We start from the raw sequence: 5,476 nt of genomic DNA, 5'->3' as shown, positions 1-5,476 counted from the left end.
CATAACAAATATGAACAACGAGAGTGGACATACTAAACCTGTAGGCATTAATTATTCCGTCGTGATGCGTGTAGTCATTCGTGACTGCGCTACACACTGAAAGCAACCTTCTGATAAGCGTCATAATTCGGTTACAAGAAACGTTAAATCCTGGGCCATCTGACCTCTGGAATTCGCATGATAAGGTGGGGCCAGGTTTCACAATGAACTCACCCGAAACTCTGGCTGATTGGGACCCACACCCAGTTCCACACCTTGGCTCAGGCGATTAGAGGATCATCAGGGGGTCCTTTTGTCCCTCTGTGGGGGGAAACTCCCACTAGGTTTAAATTTGGGACTCTCCACCATTTGACCTTAGAACTGAAGAAGCTTCTCAGATGAAGGTGAAACGTCTTCAAGCAACTTAAAGAAGTCCAGACGCTTTTCTTTCCAAGCTCCTTTGACTACGATGACCTGGATGACTGAGAACCTTCACAGACAAGAAACGTTAGAGTTCCATAAATGCACACCTTTGCCTAATAACAAAGGCATAAATGTGTTTGGGTTTCCCCCCACGGTATATCAGTTTCACGGAAGTAGCTGGCAACGCAAGTAATCCGGGCGCTGCAGCTTTAAGCAGCTGTGCGCGCTCCCGCGGACGGCGATCACTTTCTGGCAGACGATCACTTTCTGGCACAACACCGCCTCCACACTTCATGATGTTTGCGTCTCTCCGTTTCCAGCCCGGAGCTGCCAACCCACCCGGAAACAGCGCGACACACACACGCGCGGACAGCACGTACCTGTGCAGGTCGCTCTCCTCCGTCTTCTTCGTCTGTCTGACCTTCATTTCCTGCTCCGCCACAGCCAGCGGCGAGGCCACGCCCCCTAACCTCCCCCGGTGCTGTGTTGAAACGCTTCCGTGTTTGTGTCTGATGCGTTTGGTCGTGAGCAGACTCAAGCTGGTCTCTGTGTTATTGAAGAACACGAACACAAAATATTACACGCAGCGCAATGTTTACACAAACACGGCTGAGTAACCGGAAACACCCGCAGCAGATTGGTGAGGGTGAGCACCACCACCAGTGAGGGAGAACCCTCCCCATGTACCCAGGAACTCCCCGTGGGTTTAATTCACCAAAAGGCTTCCCGTGACTCACTCGATCTAAAGTCAGTCAGCCTGTGGCTTCAGAAGCATCAAACACGTGAGAGCTGATGGATTTGAGGGCCTGCACAAGTTTCCTTGTGTCAGTACCATCCTTTCACTTGATGCCAAACTGATTTTCCAGGGAAGAGATACACACTTATCTACATCCTTAGATAAAATCCTGGCCTGTAATTATCCACACAGCTCACTTTTCCAGTTTTGACCAAAATACAGAGATTGAGTGTGGAGACTGTCATGGATCACAGATCCAGTGACACAGAGGCTGAAACAGGAGCCTTAAACTAGCATGTCTTAGATGTTCCTGTGATCCAAACCACAGGCCTTACTATCAATACTTTATGAGCTTCATATACCTCATGTGTCAGTACACTCATAGGTCCATTGATAGATAAAAACTTTATTAATCCCTCGGGTGGGTTCCTCTGGGAAATTTGTTTTCCAAAAAGCACAGCACCGACAGAAGTTACAGAGTTAAGAATATTATATATATATATATATACACACATATATAAATACAAAGACATATATAGATAAAATATACAAAGGGGATAAATAGAATAAATAGGAATAAAAATAAAAATAAAAATACAAGTGAATTGCACATTTCAAGTATGGAGTCTATTGCACTGCTGATTATTAACAAAAAGTATTGCACAAAAGGTATTGCACAGTGAAGTGGAGAGGCACTACAGCTTAGTTGTTCCTCCCTCCTTTGTCCTCCTGTTTCCCCTCCCTCTCCCCTCCAGAGAGGAGTTAAACAGTTTGATGGCGTGTGGGACAAAGGAGTTTTTAAGTCTGTTGGTTCTTGTCTTTGGGAGAAGCAACCTGTCACTGAACAGACTCTTCTGGTTGTTTATGGCCGTGTGCAGAGGATGCCCAGCATCGTCCATAATGTCCAGCAGTTTCTTTAGTGTCCTTTTCTCTGCCACTGACACCACATTGTTGTACAGTGTAGTGTAATGTTGTCTCCATAGTGCTGCAGTATTATCTGCCCCAGACACCGTGCACAGTACAGATGGTTTGCAGTTGTTAACAGCATTTACCTCTTTCCCAAAATCCGCATTTTCCCATGGATCCATCGGAGCAGAGACGGGGATCAGACCACCAACCTCCTGATTAGTAGGCGACATGCCACCCCTGTGCTTACATTGGACATCAAGCAGTTTACCACCTTCATGCAGAGCAGCCACTGGATCACCACATGGAACAAAGTTTATGTGAAGGCTGAAGATGCTGATGTTGCACATCCTGCACAAAATCGATTCTTTAGTAAATAAATGTTGTTTATTTGTATTCTTATAAAAACCAAGAAGTCATCTTCACTAAATGCTCTACTCTTACACTGGCAGCAGTGTGTTATTAGTGACATGATTATTTGGAGTTGTTGCTGGCAGTTGTTCCACATTTACAGTAAAACCCACAGGTCTGACACAGCTACCCTAGATTTGCAGTCATGTTTTCTAATCCTGCGTGACCCTCAGCTGTACTGATGCAATGATCCAGCCATGATGAAGTATAACAAGCTCCAGCCTACGGAGACAATCCTCGTCAAGTTTCATAAGGAGGACAACCAAACTCTTGTTATTCTGTGTATATTGTACACCAGTCTGCATCCAGCCTAATGGGCTTTATCGCAGCCCTGGTATTCTGCCTCTGACTGTAGCTGTGCTGAGACCAGCTGTTGATCCCTCCACTCCCCGATTCTTGGTTAAGTCACTGTGTCTCCTGTAAATATAAAACGTCACATTGCGTTACAACAACACGTCAAGCTTCGTGCCCTGCACTCTGTCCCAAACGCAGGCCACACAGTTAGTTACACACAGTAGTTGTTGACACCAGGGGACACAATTATCTCCGCTGCTGGATGCACTGTGTTTGACCTCACACATCCGGGCCTGCGTGGTTCATGACCATGCAGGCCAGAGCCGTTTCAGGCCAGAGTTCAGGACTGTGCTCGTATATTGACAACTTTCTGGCAGGTGGCATTCTGTCAATACAGAGAAAGCGTTTCTGCATCTACATCTGGGGAAGTCTTGTGTTGAACACGCCAATTTAGTCTTTACGGTTTTTATAGTACTCACAGCCCAGTGCCAATGAGAGATACACTTCCAGGCCTCTTGTTGCCTCCAGCAGTAACAGTGTGCAATCCCAAACCTGAAACAAGCTTCTCCATGGCCCAACCCTGAAGAGCTCTGACTCAGCTGGAGCCTTTGTGGTAGTAGTTTCCATGTGAAGACCAGAGGCCATTGTCAGAGCCACACAGCGAAATCTCTGGACACCATGCTGACTCATCACTCGTCCAGATCCTTGAGCCAGCCAAGCCTCCAGCTCCCTGCCTCCCCACCAGGCAGCCTTTTCTTCGACCCCCCTGCAGCGCCTCCGATTGATTCCCCGGGGGCTGTTCCCAGTCCCTGAGCAGTAGCAGCCCCAGCCTGACACTAAAGAGCAGTCACACGTTGGTTGACTTTCACAGCGTCAGCCCAAACTTGATCACAAACGTGCGCCTGAAGTTTGACTTCATGTTATTTATGTTCATAATCGAGCCGCTATGTTTATAATAGAAATGGTACGATACCACTTTTGGATGCTAATACCAATATGAATCCGATATAGTGTAATTTAATCAATAAACAGTTTTTAATATCTTGCTGCATTTTGTATAAGTAGTTTACTCAAGTTTAAAAAAAAACCCACTAAAGCTATTCTGTTATACCTGTATGTAAAAAATGTACTGCACCCAAAATATTTCATAGTTCAGCAAAACTGATGAATCTAATAAACTTAAACCTGCACCATCCTCCCTGTTCTGGTGTTTTAAAGAGTAAGCAACCTAACTAATAGGGTTGCAAACTCCCTCTGTCAGTGCGCCCCAGGGCGGCTGTGGCTACAATGTAGCTGCCATCACCAGTGTGAATGTGTGTGTGAATGTGTGTGTGAATGTGTGTGTGATTGTGTGTGTGATCGTGTGTGTGAATGTGTGTGTGAATGTGTGTGTGATTGTGTGTGTGATTGTGTGTGTGATCGTGTGTGTGAATGTGTGTGTGAATGTGTGTGTGATTGTGTGTGTGATTGTGTGTGTGAATGTGTGTGTGAATGTGAGAGTGAATGTGTGTGTGATCGTGTGTGTGATTGTGTGTGTGATTGTGTGTGTGAATGTGTGTGTGATTGTGTGTGTGAATGTGTGTGTGAATGTGTGTGTGATTGTGTGTGTGATTGTGTGTGTGATTGTGTGTGTGAATGTGTGTGTGAATGTGTGTGTGATTGTGTGTGTGAATGTGTGTGTGAATGTGAGAGTGAATGTGTGTGTGATCGTGTGTGTGATTGTGTGTGTGATCGTGTGTGTGAATGTGTGTGTGATTGTGTGTGTGATTGTGTGTGTGAATGTGTGTGTGAATGTGAGAGTGAATGTGTGTGTGATCGTGTGTGTGATTGTGTGTGTGAATGTGTGTGTGAATGTGTGTGTGATTGTGTGTGTGATTGTGTGTGTGATTGTGTGTGTGAATGTGTGTGTGAATGTGTGTGTGATTGTGTGTGTGAATGTGTGTGTGAATGTGAGAGTGAATGTGTGTGTGATCGTGTGTGTGATCGTGTGTGTGATTGTGTGTGTGATTGTGTGTGTGAATTGTGTGTGAATGTGTGTGTGATTGTGTGTGTGAATGTGTGTGTGATTGTGTGTGTGATTGTGTGTGTGAATGTGTGTGTGATCGTGTGTGTGATTGTGTGTGTGATTGTGTGTGTGAATGTGTGTGTGATTGTGTGTGTGATTGTGTGTGTGAATGTGTGTGTGATTGTGTGTGTGAATGTGTGTGTGATTGTGTGTGTGATTGTGTGTGTGAATGTGTGTGTGAGTGTGTGTGTGAATGTGTGTGTGATCGTGTGTGTGAATGTGTGTGTGATTGTGTGTGTGAATGTGTGTGTGAATGTGTGTGTGATTGTGTGTGTGAATGTGTGTCTGATTGTGTGTGTGAATGTGTGTGTGAATGTGTGTGTGATTGTGTGTGTGAATGTGTGTGTGATTGTGTGTGTGAATGTGTGTGATTGTGTGTGTGAATGTGTGTGTGAATGTGTGTGTGATTGTGTGTGTGATTATGTGTGTGAATGTGTGTGTGAATGTGTGTGTGAATGTGTGTGTGATTGTGTGTGTGAATGTGTGTGTGATTGTGTGTGTGAATGTGTGTGTGATTGTGTGTGTGATTATGTGTGTGATTGTGTGTGTGAATGTGTGTGATTGTGTGTGTGAATGTGTGTGTGATCGTGTGTGTGATTGTGTGTGTGATTGTGTGTGTGAATGTGTGTGTGAATGTGTGTGTGAATGTGTGTGTGATCGTG

General features: G+C 45.1%; 1 protein-coding gene across 3 annotated transcripts in view; it reads right to left on the bottom strand.

The window, feature by feature from the left end:
* Positions 1–903, bottom strand: part of LOC146519319 (globoside alpha-1,3-N-acetylgalactosaminyltransferase 1-like) — a 19,283-nt gene extending 18,380 nt beyond the window's left edge. For 2 of the 3 annotated variants that reach the window (XM_085156162.1, XM_085156164.1), the window contains exon 1: positions 783–903. The gene's annotated coding sequence lies outside the window, so the exon portion shown is untranslated. The other variant, XM_085156163.1, reaches the window with a different exon arrangement.
* Positions 904–5,476: the final 4,573 nt, after the last annotated feature.

Source organism: Neolamprologus multifasciatus, chromosome 4, assembly GCF_963576455.1.
Source record: "Neolamprologus multifasciatus chromosome 4, fNeoMul1.2, whole genome shotgun sequence".
Lineage (NCBI taxonomy): Eukaryota > Metazoa > Chordata > Actinopteri > Cichliformes > Cichlidae > Neolamprologus > Neolamprologus multifasciatus.
This window is presented reverse-complemented; position numbering and strand designations above follow the sequence as displayed.